Source organism: Elephantulus edwardii, unplaced genomic scaffold (assembly GCF_000299155.1).
Source record: "Elephantulus edwardii isolate Elephantulus edwardi_28Jun2011 unplaced genomic scaffold, EleEdw1.0 scaffold00105, whole genome shotgun sequence".
Lineage (NCBI taxonomy): Eukaryota > Metazoa > Chordata > Mammalia > Macroscelidea > Macroscelididae > Elephantulus > Elephantulus edwardii.
The window spans coordinates 7,138,543-7,159,900 of NW_006399855.1; positions in this window are offsets into that span (position 1 = coordinate 7,138,543).

Genomic DNA, 21,358 nt, shown 5'->3' on the forward strand with positions numbered 1-21,358 from the left:
ATCCACATAGTCAAATGCCTTTGCATAATCAATGAAACACAGATAGACATTCTTCTGGTATTCTCTGCTTTCAGCCAAGATCCATCTAACATCAGCAATGATATCCCTAGTACCACTAATAATTAAAGACCATGCCTCTCTGGCAGTTTGAATCCACCAACAAATCCTTGGGAAAAAAGAGAAGCAATCTCCTCCCATATGACACACAGCTTTAGAAACTACTAGAGGGTTAACAATGAGTCAGGGTATTGAGTTAGTATGACTGTGTTGTTTAGATAAAAATTGTCTTTACGGAAAGTTTCTGTTTAAGTTTTGTGAATTATCCTAAGACAGTTCTCTTGGAGAGACATTTAACGTCAATTGGACATTAAGTAAGGACTTCTTAAGAACTTGAGTACTTTTTTTATCTCCTTCTAACAGGATCTTTAGTAATTCTTAGTCATTATATAGTTCATTGATGCATAGTAAGTAACTGCAAAGGCCATGACCTGGTCAGGCACACCTTAGGCTCTAGACCGATATAATTGCTCTTCAGCATTCTGGAGACGACCCTGACAGCAGACATCCCAGGGTAACTTGTCTTGATTGCCTTGATTGCCTTGATTGCCTGACTACTGGTTCCAAGAGTATTGATTGTGGAGCCAAGCAAAGTGAAATTGTTAGCATTCCCTTCTCCATCTACTGTGATGCTGCCAATTGACCTGGTGGTGAAAATGTTCTTTTTTTTCTCCTTGATGTTGAGCTGCAATCCATATTAAAGACTGCAGTCCTTAACTTTCTGCAGCAAATTCATCAGATATTTCTCCGTTTTGGCAAAGGAAGTTAAGTCATCTTCGTAACACAAACAAGTCCTCCTCTACTCCTGATACCACATTCCTCATCATTAAGTCCAGCCTACTAAATTATTTATTCGACATATAGATTGAAAAGTATGGAGAAAGAACACATCTATGACTACCCCTTTCTTGATTTTGAACCATGCAGTATTTTCCTGATCTTTTCATAGAACTGCTTCCTGGTCTAAGTACAAATTTTGTTTGAGCACAATCAAGTGTTGTGGCATTCCCACTCCTCTCAATGTTAGCCACAGTTTGTTGTGATCCACACAGTCAAATGTTGATGCAGAGTCAATAAAACTCAAATAGACATTCTTCTGGTACTCTTTGTTTTCAGCTAAGATCCATCTGACATCGGGAATGATGTCCCTAGTGTCATGGTCTCTTCTAAACCCAGCTTATATATCTAGCAGTTCTCTATTGATGTGCTGTTTCAGTTATTTTTGGATAATCTTCAGCAGGATTTTGCTTTAATATGATATTAATGATATGATGAAAGATGTAGAATTGATGCCTTTGTGTTGTGGTGCCGGATAAGAGTACTGAACATTCATGGACTGTCAAGAGAACAAACATTTCTGTATTGGAGAGGGTGAAAGGAGATTGTTTCTTGATGGCAAGGATTTTAAAATTTTATCTCACATACTTTGAATGTATTTCCAGCAGGTACCAGTCCTTAGAAAAAGACATCATGCTTAGAAAGGTGGAGTAATAGCACAGGAAAAGAAGACCCTGGATGAGATAGATTGACACAGAGACTGCAGTAATATTGGCCGATGTGTTGGAGACAGAGATTGGCTCAGGATAGGGCAGGGTTCAGAGGTCTTGTTCATAAGGTTGCTATGAGTTGTAGTCGACTTGACTTCACATAACAACAACAGGATCCGTCTGTTTTTCCTTAATCAAAATGGCCATTACTAGCACATGGATACCATCTAGTTCTGCTGGTCTCCTGGTATCCAAGACTGTGTGGTTCATGCAGACTGCTGTTAGTCCTGTATACTAGTTTCTTTTCTGAGTATTCAATTCCCTTCTTTCTCTTTTTCTCTGATTACAAAGCTGATAGTTGCATGTTATTTGGGCACTCAAAATCCCTTCGAGATCACAGATTATCTACCAAAAATATCAGTTTTATTAATTACTTTATGCCCACTGTCCTTACCTACTTTCAAATATACAAATTGCAGGGCGTAGTTCCTCTCTTTATGTGCTATAAAAGCATGTCTTACAGTAAATTTATACTTCCTTTTCCACCAAAAAATGTATACTTAGTATATAGTGTTTGAGCAGTTTCTATGAACGACAAAAAGAATTTTTTTTTCTCAGAGAAAAAAACCCAAACTAAAATAAAGAGTTATTTATTGGGACAATTTTGAGCCTTAGAATTTAAAATAAAAAAGAAGTATAAAGAGATGAAGGAATTTGAAGTAAATTTTAAAGTTCCTTTATTTTCACTCTAGGTAGCTTTAGTTTCTGACCACAAAACAGCATCATGAGCTGCCTTGTTGTAGTTGCCTCAGTGAATTAAATCATTCAATTATTTGCCACACAAAATGTATATAACCTGATCATTTTGGTCATTTCATACAAATATATCTTTAACCTGCTTTTTATTGGTCTCTTAAATTTATCTGGCTAATATCTCTTATTACAAGGAGAATGAGATCAAAGCTACATAACACTGGAGTCTTTATATTATCCTGTCCTAAGGGTATATTACACAGGACACTTTAGGTAGCGAAGACTGCATTTAATGAGATCATTTTGTACTCAAGAACTAAATCCCCTTGGATGAGGTCCAAGAAAGAGGAACATTAAAACAAGTCCCACTTTATTAAAAATGTTGTATAAAGAATGTTGGAGGGAAAAGACCACTGAGACAAAAAAAATTATATTAATAGATGCTATGTAATAAAATATTTTTATTGAATCACTTCATAACCAAAATTGTCCTAATTATCTAGTTATAATTTAATGCTTAATAGAAATAAGTATTTCAAATTATTATTTTATTAATTGGCTTATATGTAGGAAATTACCATTGAGTTAAAAAATATTACTTAAAAACTATGTTACAACATTTTGTTAGTTTATAAATAACCTCCTTTTACTCATTAAAAGGCTAGGGAGAAAGGATTGTTTTTGCCTGCCTGTTTACAATGTCTATAAAGAAGTCCTCATGGTATGCAGTGGACTAAGTTCTGGAATGATAACCAAAATATTGGCAGCTGAAATCCCCTTGCTATTCATTAGAAGAAAGATGAGGTAGTTTGCTTCTGTATAGATTTACTCCCTTGGAAACTTGATTGGATAGTTCTGCTCCCATCTTACAGAGCTTGAGAATCAATTTGAGGCAATGGGTTTCTTTTGGGTTTGGGGATAACTAGTTGCAATCACAGAGTTAATGTGCTGCCCTAGTTCAAGACATGCTTTTGGCCCTCTTCCTGGTTTTAGAGTTCCTGTTTTTGCTCTTTCAAGTCTGTCATTCATACAACCAGCAAGTAAAGTATGGTTTATAGAAGCCCAGCTAAATTTGAATTTCAGGTAAGAAATAATAAAATAATGTTTTGGTATAAGTACTTCCCATATTGTTGGTACTGTTAGATTATAGATACATTGATTCTGGCATATGGTAGTGGGGTTGATGGTAGGTGTCATCAAGTTGAGTACACCTCATAACCACCAAATGAACAACAGATCTGAACTCTGTCCTGTCAACTATCACCTTCTCTGATACACTTAATTAAGCCCATTGTTTCAGTCACTGTGTAAATGAATCTCATTAAGGATCCTGCTCTCTTTCACTGACCCTCCATCTTTCCATGCATGATATGCTTTTCCAAGAAATAGCCTAGAATAGTTAGTTACATGCCCAAACCATGCGAGACAAAACTTTACCAGCACTTTCCCCAAGACTTCTGTTTAGGGTTTTTGGCATTTCATGGGGTTTCAAGTACTCTTCTCCAACACCATAACTCAAAGACATCAGTTCTGCTTCGGTCATCCTTATTAATGTCAAGCTACCAAAAGCCTAGTAAGTGATGGAAAAGACTGTGGCTCGAATCAGGTACACCTAGTCTTCAAACTGGCATTCCTCCTCAGTAATTTGGAGAGGTCCTTGATAGCAGACTTTCCCAATGCAATATGACTCCTAATCTCCTGACTTCCAGTACTAATTGTGGCTCTAAGAAAGATGAAATTATTGGAATTTTCAATCTTTTATCCATCTTCAATCTTTTCTCTATCATAATATTGCTTGTCATTGCAGTGTTAAAGATGTTTGCCTTCTTGATATTGAGATGCAATACATATTGAACGTTGGTTGTTGATGAATCTATCTCCAATCGTGATATCATATTCAGTTTCACTGAGTTCATCTTTTCAAATAATTTGTTTAGCATACAGATTGGATAGGTATGGAGATAGGATACAACCCTGAAACACACTTTTCTGATTCCAAACCATATAATATTCTCTTACTCCATTCATTCAATAGCTTCTTGGTCTAGACATAGGTTTCCTAAGTGTTCTAGTATTTCCATTCTTCTCAATATTAGCCATAGTTTGTTGTTATTATTCATATGGTCAAATGCTTTAGCATTGTCAATTAAACACAAAGAGACATTTTTCTTATGGTATTACTTTCAGTTAGGATTCATCTGACATCAACAATGATATTCCTGGTACCACGACCTCTTACAAACGCAGCTCTCTCTCGATGTACTGTTCTCACCATTTCTTAATGATCTTCAGCACTATTTGGCTTGCATGTGATATTAATGATATTGTTCAATAATTTCCAATAATATGGGATAACTTTTCTTGTGAATGGGAACAAATATAGATCTCTTCAAGTCATTCAGTCAAGTAACCATCTTCCAAATCCTCTGGCCCACACAAGTGAGCACATCCAGGACTTTGTCAGTTAATTGGAACCTGTCTGTTTATATCCCATTGACTCCAGAGCCTTATTTATTGCCAATGCCTTCAATTCATCTTGACATGTTTTCCGTCATCACCTGTGGCTCTTGAAAATATGATACTTCCTGAAATATTTCAGAATCAATCAATTCTTTTTGTTACAGTGACTTATCTCCATCTTCTTTTGATACTTTCTGGATCATTCCAGACATATCCCATAGTGTCTCTCAGTACTACAACTAAAGGCCTGAGTTTGTTTTCCAATTCTTTCACTTGAGAAATGTCGAACTGTTCTTTTTCTAATCCTCCAACTCCATTATACTATTTGGTTTGTCTTATCGAGCAGCCTTTTAAATCTTCTATTCATTTCTTCCTTTTGTTTTGTCTTCTCGACACTTGTAATTTTTAGAGTCTTTTCTGACATCCATGGTGCTCTCTTTTTTTCTTTCTTCTGTCTTTTTAGTGACTGTTTGCTCTTCTCATGGATGATATTATTGATGTCATTCCACAGCTTTCCAGGTTTTTTATCATTAGAGCTCAATATCTCAAACCTATTCTTGAGCTGATTTTTAAACTTAACATAGATATGCCAGAAGTTCAGGCTTGGTTTAGAAGATGTCATTTTACTATTGCTGATGTCAGATGAGCCTTGGCTGAAAGTAAAGAATACCAGAAGAATGTCTATTTGTGTTTTGTTGACTACGCAAAACATCTGACTGTGTGGATAATAACAAACAATGGCTAATATTGAGAAGAATGGGAATTCCAGAACACTAAATTATGTTCATACTAAATCTATACATAGACCAAGAAGCTATTGGCCTAACAGATCAAGGGAACACTGCATGGGAAAGATGTGCATCAGGGCTGTATCCTTACTCTATACATATTCAAGCTGAATACTGAGCAAATCATTAAAGAAACTGGACTTACACAAAAGAGTCTGGCATCAGTATTGCAGAAAGAGTCATTAACAACTTGCATTAAGCAAATGAAAGAGTCTTACTTGCTGAATGTGAGAAGGACTTGAGGAACTTCCAGCAGAGGATCAAGGACTATTGCTTTCAGGATGGACTACATATCAGCATCAATAAATAAAATATCCTAAACCCTGGGCCAATGGACAACATCATGATACATTGAAAGAAGATTGAAATTGTCAATGATTTGATCTTGCTTGTATCCATAGACAACACCTTTAATATAAGCAGCCAGGAGATCTGGAGATGTATAGGATTGGATAAGACTGCTTTCAGGGACCTTTGCAAAGTCATGAAGAGCAATGTTAGTCTAAAGACTAAGGTGTGCCTATATATTAAGCCATAGTCTTTCCAATCACCCGCTATGCAGATGGTCTGTGCCATCAAGTCAAGTATTACTCATGCTGTTGTTGTTGCTTGACTTCGAGTTGATCATTACTCACAGCGACCCTATGAACAAAAGGCCAGAAGGTGTTCTATAAATAATGATGTTTATCAAAGTTTATAGAGTTTCCGGAGAGATGTTGTTTAGGACTTGAATGCCACTCCTGCTTCCAAGTAATAAACAGCAAATCTGAACCCTGTCCTGCCCTGTGTTATTCTTATAATCTCTGACACATTTGAACCTACTTATGACATTACTGTGTCAATCCATTTCATTCATTATCTCCCTTTCCTTTACTGACCCAATGCCTTTCCAAGCATGATGTCCTTTTTCAAGAAATAGCCTTTCCGAACAACATGTCAAAAGACAAAGCATTGTCATCATTTCCTCAATGGAATATTGTGGTTGCACTTTCCCTATGACACAGCTGTTCTTTTTGCAATACCTGAAATATTCAATACTCTTTTCTACCACCACAATGGAAACACATCAGTTTGTCTTATATCATCATTAGTCATTGTCCAGCTCTCAGATCCATAGCAAATGATTGCAAATACCATGGCCAGAATCAGGCATACCTTAGTCTTCAGCTTCATTGATCCTCATTTCTTTGAAGAAATCTGATGCTCTTGCCCAGTGTAGTGCGTCTGCTGATCTCCTTACTGCTGGTATCAAGGGTGTTGACTGTGAACCCAATTAAGATGAAATTGTTAATGATTTCAATATTTTCCCATCTGTCATGATGCTGCCTATCAGTCTAGAGGTAAGGACTTTTTTCCTTCTTGATAGTGAGATGCAATTCATATTGAAGGCTGCACACTTTGATCTTCTGCAGCATTTCAAGTCTTTGTCATTTTCAGAAAGCAATGTTGTCACCTGCATAATGCAGGGTTTCTATGAGTCTTCCTCCAGTTCTGATGCCACGTTCTTCTTCATAGAGTTTATCTTCTCAAATAATTTGCTCAGAATACAGATTGAATAAGTATTGAGAAAGGATACAATCCTGACATACAATTTTCCAATTTCAAACCTTGCAATGCTATCTTGCTTGACCCAGACAATAGCTCCACATACTTTCCTTGCAGAAGAACATAATGCTTGCAAAGGTAGAGGGTGAGCTAAAGAAAAGAAGATCCTCAACCAGTTAGATTAACACAGTTGCTCCAGCAATGTGTTCAAGTGTTTTGGAGGTGATGAAAATGGCACAGGATGGTACAGGGTTCATATCTGTTGTTTCTAGGGTTACTATGAAGTGTAGCACTCAACTCAACAAAAGCATTTGGTTAAGTGTTGTGTTGCTAAATGAAAGACAGTCTGGAAAAATCCACCAGTGACTCAAGGGGAGAAGGAATAGACTGTCTCTTCATGTTGATCTTTACAGCCCCTGAAGCCTAAAAGAGTTGATATGCTTCAGAATGTTCTCATAGCAGTGAGTTAGTTATATTGTGTATATTTATCTGTTTAGGTATCAATTTCATCCAAAAGAATATACACCTTTTTTAGAACAGAGTCCGTGTCCTTTTTTTTTATCTCTGGGGAAGGACATCATGCTTGGAAGGATAGAGGGAAGTGCAGGAGAGGAAGACCCTGAAGGAGATGGACTAACACAGTAACTAATGGGAGTAGGTATGTCAGGGACAGTGAGACTGGCTCAGGATAGGGTAGGCTTCAGTGCTATTGTACATAGGGTCGCTATGAGTCACAGGTGACTTGATGGCATATAACAACAACAACACCTCCAGCTTCTAGAAGTAACTGGGATTTAAAATGCATGTTACCCATCTGGACTTACTAACATAGATCCTAGTGATTCCTAGAGTTGAATCATTCTAAAAAAGCAGCAGTTTCTTTTATGCAAATTGGGAATTAAACGTTTCAAAAATAATAGAGAATTTACAGAAAATGTTTTACCAATATTCAACAAATATTCAAGAATAATTTATTTAATGACTATTAAAAAGAATGAATTACATATAATGCATACAGAGATGAAATCTAATTGCTATTACAGAGATTAAACTGGTTCCATATTCTAGTGTGCAAATAAAGAGGATAGTCAGAGACATTGTTTTACTTCATCCAGTTGTGGGTTTTTGGTTTTGGGGTTGTTGTTTTTGGTTTGTTTGTTGTTTTTACAAGAAAGATGTCTTTTTATTTATGGTTTCTTGATTGCCCACAGGCATTTGATGTGTAGATTATATGAAAAACTATGCCCATCAAGTTTTATTTTGACAAACATATGAGATATTTTGTAGGAACTATTTCTATGAATACAACAACATGACACTGATATGCAATTAATCTAATATTAGCAACCACTCCTCTTCATGGGGAATTATCAGAGAGGAGCACCAAGAGAAAATTCTTGCTTTTGTTAGATGCCATCAAGTCAAGTCTAACTTATAAAGACTATTTACAACATATTGAACTGTTGCTCAATCCTGCCCCATCTTCACAATCTCTTTCATGTTTAAGCCCATCTTTGGTGTAACTGTGTCAATCCATCTCATTCAGGATCTTCCTCTCCTTTTCAATACTCCACTTTTCGAAGCATCAAGTCACCCTACAAGGATTCGTCTCTCATGAAAACATGGATAAAGTTTATGAAATGAATTTGTACTATTGTCCCTTCTGTGGAGAAGGCTGGCTATAATTCTTCCAAGACAGATTTGTTTATTCTTTTGGAAGGCCATAATATATTAAAAACTCTACCAACATCACAACTTAAGGACCATAATCCTTTGGTCTTACTTATTTCATAAAGAACATTCTCATTAGTTTAGAATATTTGATAAGGAGTTTTTCATTCAGAAAATTCCTATTAGTTTGGAATTCACAGTCATTGGAAAGGAAAGTAGCAACATTGGCAAGAAATGTCCATGTTCTTCAGCCTTTAAATCACAAAGGGCACTGAAGTCAGGATAGCAGGGTCATGTATATCTGTGAAGGACACGCCAATAGGGTTATCCGTAGGATGTTACAGTGCTAACTCCTCTCTGGCAAACTCTCCAGCTGCTCAAATTCACCAGCAGCTCAGCAGAACTATGAGCAATCACCTCCTGCGCAACTTATAGCTTCAAAAGTCAATGAAGTGTGAGCTATGAGATGGTTCTGACTCTATAGCAATAAACGAGATGAATCTGTAATGAAAAGGTGAAGGCAATCAGTATTATTGGAGGTAGCAATCTTGACTTAGTTTAACTAAAGGACCTGGGGGTCCAAAAGAAGAGGCTGTTTTTGTTATTGTAATGTACCATCAAGTCAACTGTGATTCATAGCAACCCTATTGACAGTGGATCTAAACTCTGTCTTATCTTGTGCTATCATCACCCTTTCTGATATACTTGAACCTGTTGTTGCAGTCACCATGTAGGTTCATCTTGCTGAGGGTCTTCCACCACTCCATCATCTGATCTATACCTTTTCAAGCATTATTTCATTCTCCAAGGACTTACCCCTCCTAACAGTGTGCTCAAAGTATATGAGATGAAGTTTCACTATCATTGCTTCAAAGGAACATCCTTGCCACACTTTCTCCAAGGTGGTATGTTTGTTTGGGGCAATCCATGAGATAGTCAGTACTCTTCTCCCACACCACAACTCAAAGGCATCAATTCTTCTTTTGTTGTACTTACTCATTGTCCAGCTTTCACATGCATGGCAAGTAGTTTAAAAGACTATGGCTTGAATCAGAGGCACCTTAGTCTTTAAACTGACATCATTGCTCATCAGCTTTTAGGAGAGGTCTCTAAAAGCAGATATTCCCAATGTGATATGTCTTTTAATTTTTTTTGACTGCTGGTACCAAGGCTGCTAATTATGGATCCAAGTAGGAGAACAATTTTAGTCTTCATATATCATGATGTTGCCTATTGACCGAGTGGTCAAGACTTTTGTTTTCTTTTTTTAATTAATTTTAATGAAAGCTTACAGAGACTTAAGGTTTCCAGTCATTCATTTTTGCACTTTTCTCACTGCCCATCCCCTCTCTCCCAATTAACTCTTCTCCTTGAAAAGTAAAAGAAAAATTTCCTTATTATGCAATCCCTCCCCCCCCCAGACCACTCCACTATGCAATCTTCATTCTGGACTTCTGTCATGACAAAAGTACCCATATATCCCTTTCAAACAGTTCTCTCCCTCACATGTTTCAATGCAGTATACATCATTCCTTCCCTCCTTCTCTGCCTTCCCTCAAACCTGATGTCAGTCCCATTTTATAACAGTGGCCCTATGCTATATTGGTCCTTTTGTGAATGCGATATTTCACTCAGCATAATGTCCACCAGGGTCATCCATCTTGCATAATATTTCATGAGTTTCTTGTTTTCCAACACTGCATAGTATTCCATTGTGTGAATATACCAGACCTTCTCTAGCCATTTGTTTGTTGATGGGCACTAGGGTTGTTTCCAGCTCTTAGCTATTGTGAAAAAAAGCCTCAATAAACTTGGGTGTGCATATACCTGCTTGGGTGGTGGTTATGGTTTCTTTAGGATAAATTCCCACTAGTGAAATTTCTGGGTCAACTGATATTTCTATTCAGAACTTTTTGAGAAAGGACCAGACAGTCTTCCATAGTGGTTGCACCATTTTACACTCCCACCAACAGTGAATAAGGATTCCAGTTTCTCTGCAACCTGGCCAGCATTTGTTGTTTGCTGCTGATAAATTTGCTATTCTCACTGGGATGAGATGATATCTCATAGTTGCTTTGATTTGCATCTGTCTTAGAGTTAGGGATTTTGAACATTTCTTCATGTGTCTATTTGCCATCTGAATGTCTTCTTAGCTATAGTCTTTGATCTTATTCAGTAAATACAAGATTCTCATCCTTGGGAAAATGTATGAATTGGGGAAGAATACCCTCTGACTTAAATATCACCATTGTTATTGCTTAGAAAAGTAAAGAGAAAAGTCTTATCCTAATATCCCTGCCTCTGAGCTATCTATAACTAAACTTGATTATTCCCCAGAACGTTTTGAAGTTGGCTGATGGAAATTTCTCTTTCTTATAAATTTGCATTATTTTCTTGATGCTTTGGTTAAATAACGATCAATTTATGGGGGGGAAGTTAATTTAGTAGAAGTACATTATTCTGTCCCTTAAAGAATTTACAGCCAATACGCAACATTTTTCATCTATTTGGCAGTTCTCCTATATTTGTTGTCCCAGCTTTAGGTATGACACAATTATAAACTCACTGAGATCGTTCTGACTCCCTGATTTCATTTTGCTACCTCATCTTTCAGTGCTGCTGCCTCTTTCTGTTGTCTTCTGGCAGACACACCTGTCACTATGCCAATTACTAACTTCTATTTAGCTTCTCCTTCTGACCGAATAGACCCCTTGTTCTTCCACTGATGACAGTCTTGGAAAGCCATAGCCAAACTGGCCGTTAGCTTCTGACCTCTCTATAAACAACCTTATTATGGTAATTGTTGCAGGCTGGAAGTTGCAGAGACTAGGCCAATTACACCTGTCCTTGTCCAATTCACCCTGGGTTTAAATTACTCTGATGGGGTGGAGAGCATGATTTGATTCAGCTGAACAACAACTTTTTCTATATTCTTGTTAAATTCAGAGACAGACATTCCTAATTATACTTGTCATTAAGACATAATGACTCAGTATTTCTTTAAATGGCACCCTTTGTTATCAAAAAAAACAATGCATTATATTAATAGATAACTTGACAGAGCAATTTTAAAGCAAACAAATCTTTAAATTATGACTCTTCAAATGTAGCAAAGCACAAACTTAAAACAAGATAGCCAGTGTGGTCATTGTAACTGTCATGATGTGCATATGTATATATGTATATGTGTATATACATATATATGTGTGTGTATATATATACATATATGTATATAAGTGTTTAATGTTAATACATCTTATTATAAAATGTATTTGAATATACTTAAATCTAGGATATTGTACATAGTTAATTCTATAAATGGATAGTTCTGGCACATATTCATGATTGCATTAAAGAATGTATATGGATGGATTATGGCTAAATAAATTAGTTTTTTTAATTGCTTTAAATGAAACATTAGGAGGAGAATGTTTTTACATTTATTTTTAAATTAAATGTACTTGTTGAGCATTAAAGCAACACCAATGTATAATAATCTAAATTTAAATTAACCACATATATGCTTTTTATTTTAGTTAACTCTAAACCGAATGTTTATTTCAAGTCCTATATTTTCCAAAAGTGATTTCCTACTCCTAAGGAATTTTACTTGGAAACCATTTCAGAATGACTGGTATGTCATGAGTCCTTATAGAGATTTTTGTTTTAATTTTTATTTTATACTGGTTTATTTTCGAAGTTCAAATATGTTGTTTTCACCCAGTTATTTCCCATTTCCTTCACCCTCCCTCCAACCATCAAATTGTGTGACTCTATAATTAACCCACCCATACCCATCCTCACCCCTCTTCTTCTACCCTTTCTCCCCTTGGATCCTCATACTAATTCTACTATAATGGTCTTATAGAATATTTGTCTTTATTGAATTGAGTTCGTTCACTTAGCATAATGTTCTCCAGTCTCTCCCAAGTTAGGTAGTGATTTATAAAATCATTGTTTCTGTGTGCTGCATAGTATTATTCCATCATGTGAATGCACCCTAATTTCTCAATCCAGTCAACCATGGCTGGACATTTGGACTGCTTCCATGTTCTTGCAATGGTGAATAACACTGCCATAAACACTGGTGTCAAGTCTTGATTTGTGCCTCAGTTCTTATTCTCTCACAGTACATTCCAAGCAGTGAAATAAATGGGTCATATGGAATTTCTATATTCAGCATTCTGAGGAAGCGCCAAACTGCCTTCCAGAGTGGTTGCAATATTTTACAATCCCATCAACAATATATGAGAGTTTCTTTCTCACCACATCCTCTCCAACATTTATTACTTTCTGCCCTGCTAAACTTTGCTACTGCTATTGACGTGAGATGGTAACTAATTGTGGTTTGGATTTTCATCTCTCTTGTTGCCAGTGATTTGTAGCATTTATTCATGTGCCTGTTGGATATCCAAATATTTACCCCTGTGAAAATTTGTTCCATGTCTTTTGCCCATTTTGTAACTGAGTTATCAGTCTTTTTCTTGTGGAGGCCCTGATAAGATTCAATAAACTTTTGATATGAGACCCTTGTCTGTGATGGTATTTGCCACCTGTTTGTTGTTTCCCCCCACCCCCAGCAGTAGGTTTGAATCATTCCCAATATAATGCAAATCCTTGACAGCAACAGGAATATTTGTTGCCCCTAAACTGAAAAGCAATCTTAGTCCTAGCATTATTGTCAATTCCTTTGCCAATCTTTTAGTAGACGTGGATAATTAAGTTAATTGAGAGAGGAAAGGATGGACTGATTTTGACTGAAGAGCCCGTCCTCTATTTGGCCTCTACTTCATCATCTCCATGATGGTATGTTGTTGTTTACCACTGAGCAGGAACCAACTCACAGCTGAACGTCCAGTGTCTTTTCAGAGGCAATTTAATCATGTGAAAGAAGATTGCCAAGCCTTCTCCCACAGAGCAGACGATGGATTTCCTTACCACCAGGACACTAGAGCTAGTTTTGTTCACAGAACTCCATAAATCTGTAAATTCTCTCAACTCAAAGAAATCAGAAGATGGCTGAATACTTTTACATAATGACCTTTGCTCAGTTTCACGTTACTGAGACTCATCTTTGCCTTTACCTCTACTTGAGGTCTGCTCCCTCATGAGCCTGCTCTGGACGATGCAAGCTGCAGGGCTTTGTTCCAGGAAGCCCATTACTGCTAATAAAACCACTTCCTCTTTGTCAGCTTCATTCCTTGACGGAGCAAAAATTACCGAAAAGTAGTTATGAAGATTTAGTGGAGTAAACATTTAAAATATTTTGTTCAATGCCTCATATACAACGGGAATTTCTATGTCAGACAGACCTAAGTTTCATAGTCTGCATCCAGTACTTACAAGCCATATGAACTTTAAGCAAGTCACTTCTCTAAATGTGAATTTAAAATGAGATAATCTATATAAAATTCTTTGCACTTTCCTTAACCTTCTCCTCAATATTCCTCATTGGTCCTTGCATTTTTTCTTTACTCTTTTCTGCTCTTTTACTCTTTCCTTGAATAATCAAGTCATAAACCTGTACATTGTTTGAATGCTAACCAAGGTACATGGCTACACTTTCTTTTTTTTTTATTTTTTTAATTTTTTTTATTAATTTCAATGAAAACTTACAGAGACTTTGGATTTCCATTCATTCATTGTTCCACTTTTCTCCCCTCCCAGTCCTCCATTCCCAGTACATTGCCCTCTTGGAAAAAGTAAAAAAAAATTCTTTCATTGTTATACAATCCCACCCCCCAAGTCCACTCCACTATGCAGCCTTCGCTCTAGACTCCTGTCATGACAAAAATACCTAATCACATATATCCCTTTTAAACAGTTTTCTTCCTCATTTGTTTCAATCCAGTATACATTATTGAACCCATCTTTCTCTGTCTCCTCCCCAAACCTGAGGTAAATACTGTTTTACAACAGTGGCACTGTGCATTATTTGTCCTTTTATGACTGAGGTACTTCACTCAGCATAATGTCCTCTAGGGTCACCCATTTTGAATAATAATGCATGAATTCCTTGTTTTTCAGTGTAGCATAGTATTCCATTGTGTGAGTATATACCACAGCTTCTCTATCCATTTGTTTGTTGATGGGCACTTAGGTTGTTTCCAACTCCTTGCTCACATATATAGTTCTTTTTTTATATTTTATTAATTTTCATAAACATTTACAGAGATTTTGGGTTTCCATTCATTCATTGTTGCACTATTCTCTCTACCCTCCTCCCAGTTTGTTCTTGTCCAAATGCCATACACTTTCATTTATCTGGAGGGAGATTCATTTCCTCCTGCTTTTCCTAATGGGTCCTCAGTTTTGTACGGCTTTAACTATCCTTCCTTTTTCCCCACAATAAGACCTCCAACTTTGTAATTTTGGCATCAAGTATTGGCAGGTGTTCCTCTCTTCCTTTTGAGATAATGTCACTCCTAATGCCCTCTATTGATGGATCAGTAAGTTATCCCCTGGTGACAATACACATGACCTCAGTGACGGGACTTACAAAGACAATAACTGAATAGGCAGGCCCTCAGCTTCTTTCCAAGTTCCTTCAGAACCCACCTTTTGCCTCGCTGCTCTCCAAGTCTTCCAGTTCCTCTTTGTGGAAACTCCTAAACCTATATATCTTGAAATTATGGACGCATCTTTTAAATATTAGTCAAACAACAATTTGGGTATACTCTACTCCAGTTATTTCTACTCTGGTGAAATACAGGCTGTAACTTTTTCAAACCATTGTGAGAGTTGAGTAAATCCCCTAAAAACTTATTAAAAGAACAAATTGCTGAGTATAAATCATAGTAGGTCTGGAGTGGGACTTGAGAAATTACCCTGTGTTGCTGGTACTGAAGATGCTGGAATCTGTCTGTGAAATACTTACAGGAAGCATAATTATCATTTGTTAATCCCTCTTCATCCCTGATCCTCCTAGCCCACTTGGTGATTTAGATCATATGAAAGGCCATAAACCTTGGGCCAACTTAGTCCTTGGGAACTTATTTCTGGCTTAAGTGGCATTAAGAGATGCTCATGTACTAAAGGTATATAAGAAGAAAGGGAAGGAGAAGATGAGAAGAATGATGACATGTACAGGAGACTTTATCACTCCTAGATAAGACCTCTTTGAAATCAACAGCTACACAAATTCAGATCTGTGTCGTAAACAGGATTAAAATAAACACGAGAAATAAAGAGAAAGGGTGCTTTTCTATTTAACCCAATCAAGTGCACTCTTATTTATTACCCCCTCCCCAGCTCTCTCTTAGATGAACAATATGTGATTTCCTGGTCAGAGCTTGTCATCTGTGTTTATCTCATCTGGATTTTCTATAATTAGATTGCAAGCCTCTTTGGGCAGTAGCTGTGTAGTTGTAATCAAATTTTGTACAGTGCCTGGCACAGTCTCTTAACCATAAAGTGGGTGCTCAATAAATATTTATTGATGATGGTTATCTTTAATTCCTCGGGAAGCTTAGGCAATTCTAAGCCACTCTACTTAGTTGAATGATAATGGGATTGATAAACTATCATGGGGGGAAAGTGTCTGGTGGCTTTCTTAAACCAACACACCATCAGATATTCAAAATTAGGGGTAACATTTAGTACCCTAGAGACATAAAAGGTTTAATGCACTAATTTATGCTAAACTTAAAAGAGATCTGAACACTAGAAGAAAATAAATAATATCCTAGAGAGCTTTTAATGTGGCTCTTTGGGCACATTTTTAAAGTGAGTCTAAGTTTACAAGAGAGGTTTCTCTTCACCTGTAAAATTTCCTCATAACTCAAATTAATTGGTATAGAAGTTAAATGCAGGTTTAAATTTTGTCCTGCATAATCATAAGCTCCCTGACCATTGTTTTATTAAAAATTGTAGAGCTGACACTACTTAAGACATGGCTTGAGTCTGGCTAAATATAGTCTCTTCCATCTGCAAATGGCTTCTAACTATTAAGAATAAAGTCAAGTTTTAAAGTGAAATTATTTTTGTTTGTAATATTTTTTTTCTACATGTGAAAATAAGAGGATCGAATTTCTCCTTCACTTGTATAATTAAAAACACCCATAGAGTCATTAAAAGAGTGGGTGTCATGTCATTTACAGGAGAAAGTGAGAAAAGAAATGTCAAAACACAGGAAAATTGTGGGGGAATTCCCCCACCGGGTGTAAGAAAAAGGTTGTACCTGTATGGTACATACATATATGAACTGCACTGGGTAATGCATACTTTATTGGCAGCACCACCAAAAGAATATTTGGTAATTCTTCTATGACTGGCAAAATTTTGATCAATCACAGATCGTGTGGTCCTTTCCCCTACTTTTCACTGTAAACAGTGAGCTAAAGAGCTACAGTTGTGTAAGAGGTGAAAGGATGAGAGAGAGAGAACAAGGAATTCAAGAAGACAGAGCTGAGATTGCCCAACACCAGCCTTTCCATTTGGAACATTGAAGAAGACACACTCCATTGTTCCTTGCAGGTGATTCCTTTGGAATTCTTTTCTTGGCTTGTGAGACTGTTCACCTTGTGACCTTAAATATTTCATTACTGCCTGATTTCTTTTTTCCCCTTTGTGTCTCTGACCTTCTCTTTCCTGCATGGGGCTTCTGTTGATTGAAGATGGGTGGAGAACAGAAAACAGTACTGTAGCCTTGCAGAGGGTGAGCAGCCTTTATTTACATTTCTCTCACCATAACTAGGACTGAACGTCTATTATCTTTAAGCCATCCAGAACTAAAGAAAGTGCTGCTGCTCAGAGCTAAGAGCTACGGTGTTCAGGATGTTTTCTCCTGGTTTTGATTTTCAGTCTACATGGGAAAGTGCATGAATATTTGGAGAGTAATAAAGCTCATTTATTGACTTATGTAGGATTGAATTTAGACTTTCAGATACTTGCTTCAGTTACTTGAAAGTGTAGTTGAATGATTTTTTGAGGCTTAACTACACTTTTCCTAGGTGAATTAGTATATTGCAAATAATATGTCAAATAGGAGAAGTGTGTGTGAGAGAGAAAGAGAGAGAGGGAGGGAAGGAGAGAGGAAGAGAGAGAGGGACAAAGAGGAAGAGGAGAGAGAGAAAGAGAGAGGCAGACAGAGAGATAGTGTTAGAGGTAGAAAGGTAGGTAGAGAGAAATAGAGAGAGAGGAAAGGAGAGAGGGAGGGACGGAGGGAGGGGAGAAAGGAGGGGGAGAGAGAGAGAATGACACAGGAAGTGGTGTTTGGGAGTGGCATAATATTATTCCTCTAAAAGAAATTTCCCAGTGGTCAGAAATGTCCTTTCCACTGTCTCCAAGTAGAACCTGGCTCAGAAGAGCATGACCATTAACTCACTCTATTTCTTTCAACAGATTACTTCATATGTCTTTTACTCAACCACCCTTCTATACAATTAGCAATTTGGAAGAAATGACTGCTAAGAACCCATCAGCTCTGATCATCCAGGAAGGCAGTAAAAGTTGACTATGGTTTTGATTTACATCTCTCATTACCAGTTATTTTTAGCATTTATTTATGAGTCTGTTGGCCATCTGAATATCTTCCTCTATGAAGTCTTTTCATGTCCTTTGCCCATTTTATAATTGTATTATTCATCTTTTTTCTTGTGGAGGCCCTGTAGTATTATATAAACTTTCATTATCGACCTTTGTCTGAGATTGCATTGTCAAATGTTGGGGGGGGGGGGCGGTTTCCAATTGCTAAGTTTCTTTTTCACCCTATTGAAAAAGTTTTTGATGCACATAGCCACTTAATCTTTAAAAGGTCCTATTAATTGACACTATCCTCTTCTGGTTGTTCATTCCTAACTGTATATAGCAGTCTATTTATACCACAGGCAAGGCCTTCTAAGATTGGCTCAATTTTGTCTCTTATGATAACATTTCACCCAAGTAACAGTGGCAAAGCTTAGCAAGTAATAAATATTGGAGAGACTGTGGAGAGATTGGAATTATCATACACTGTTGGTAGGGTAGAAATATAGTACAACCACTCTGGAATACAGTTTGGTATTTCCTCAAAGAGCTGAACATAAAAATTCTACATGATCCAGCAATTACACTGCCAAGAATATACTCTTAGGAAAATAGAACTGAGACACAAATGGAGAGTTTTACATTAGTGTTCATAGTGTCATTCACAATAGCAAGAACAGAGAAAGAGCCCAAATGCCCATTAACAAATGAATAGATTGAGAAACTGTGGTACATTCACAGGGTGGAATACTATGAAGCACTAAGGAACAAGGATTTGGAAAAATAATATATAACATGGAAGAGGCTAGAGACCATTATGCTGAATGAACTAGCTCAGTCTCAAAAGGACAATTACTACATAAGACCATTACTGTAAAAATAAAAGGATAACAAGTAATATGTGTATATAAAAACCCCAAAATTGGAAGGAGCCAAGGGAGCTGAAGGTGGGAAGGCAGGGGTTCGGGGGTGGGGATATTCATTATGGTTCTTAACAGCAACAATGTTAGTCAAAGTATCTATTTCCAATTCCAGTTCAATTGCTCATAGACTGTGTAATCTTGTCTTGAGTAAATTCATGAACTATGTAAGCTCCAGTCTCCTTATCTGAAAATGGAGATAATCATAGGATACCTGAAAGTAGTTTCGTGAGGAACAACTAAATGCCACATACAAAGTACCTGGGACAGAACAAGATTTATCTCCTAAATCACCATGATTGCTGTGCTGCTGCTGTTAGCTGCTGAAAATTGTCTCTTGCATGTGACAATCTATGAAACAGAAAGAAGCATTGCCTTGTTCTGCATCATCTACATAATGGGTGGTGATGTACAAGTCCATTGTTACCATCTCTGTGCATTTTAAGTTCCTGCTAAGTTAGAGGTCTAGTTTATCATATAGTGCTCATGCCGCAGCACTACATCAAACAATGGAAATAATTTTGAGTAGCAAGTTATTAGACCTTTCTATTTTGTCTGTCTTAACCTGGAAACTTTACTGAATCTGAGGCCAATAGATGATCATATGAGTGTTTGAGATGCATCTAGCACCATAACAAAATACAAGTCTTCACACCACAGTAAAATAAAAAATATATGATGGATTATTATTTTCATAATAAAAATAGTGATCCTGTTGTTCATAGAGTAGCTATGAGTTGGAGCCAACTTGACAGCACCTAACAGCAATTCTGCATATTCCAAATTTCCTCTCATGAGTTGCTGCTGTTGTTGTGTACCATCATGTCAGAACCAACCCATTGCTGACCTTCAAGCACATTTTCAAAGGTACTTAATCACAGGGAAGGAGATTGTCCATTCTTCTCCTGTGGAACGACTGGTAGATTCGAACCATATGCTTTCAGGATTGCGGCACGGTTTCATATCCCTAGGATACTAGGGCTAGAAACAGCTTTTATTTTTTTTTCCTCTATGTGTATTTATTGAGAATCAGGGGCAGCAAATCATAAAGAGAATTCAATGCAAGTGAAGGCAAGCTCTTTCTATTGGAAAATTTCTGCTTGACTCAGGAGGGAGGGGTCAGCAAATACGATGCAAGAAACCGGTAAACCCTTAAAGATTGCCTTAGTGCCTCAGGGTGCGCTCTAGCTTGAACCTCACCTCCTCCACATCCTGAAATAGCATTCGGTTTATTACAAACATTTAGTATGAAATTTGGCTTCCCATACTCTTGGGTCACCCATTTTTTTTTATTAATTTCAATGAACATTTTCAGAGATTTTAAATTCCCATTCATTCATTGTTGCACTTTTCTCCCCGCCCACCCCACCCCCACCCCAACAACTTTTTAAACAAAAATTTCTCTTTCTTTTTTTGTTTTAAATAAACAATTGACCTTATCCAGTACTAACCATCATTGAATGTCTAAACTGCTATCTTATTAGCACTAATCATCATTAAATATGCTTTGGGAAAGTCTGCTGTCAGAGACCTCTCCAAAGTACTGAAGAGTCACGATGTCAGTCTGGAGACTAAGGTGTGTCTGACACAGGCCATGATCTTTGCAATTACTTTCTATGCATCAGAAAGCTGGACAATCACTAGGGATAATAAAAGGAGTACCAATGGCGCTGGAGAAGAGTGTTGAATATACCATGACTGCTAGGAGAACAAATAGTTTCGTCCTAGAGAGGGTGAGACCAGGGTGCTCCTTGGAGGCAAAGATTCTGAAGCGTCGTCTGATGTACTTTGGACATGTTACAAAGACATACCAGTCCTTGAAAAGGGACATCATGCTTCGGAGGGTGAAGGGACAGTGCAAGAGAGGAAGACCCTCTACGAGATGGATTGATTTTGTGACTGGTGTGGTGGTGTGTCAGAGAAAGTGAGATTGACACAGGATAGAGCATGGTTTAGGGCTGTTGTACATAGGGTTGCTATGAGTCGCAGATGACCCAACGGCACATGACAACAACAACATTACATGTGTTAAACTCAAGAATGAGTTTGGCTTTACTTATCAGTGCCAAGTTGTATGTATCTGATACTCTTGGGAATAATCTGGGCACTCTAGAATTAAAATTATTTTTTTAGAAAACTGAAATTTCTCCCTAGAGATGAATTCTTGCAGGTTAAGAAATTGTTAAGCACATGATGATAAATATTCAGGAAA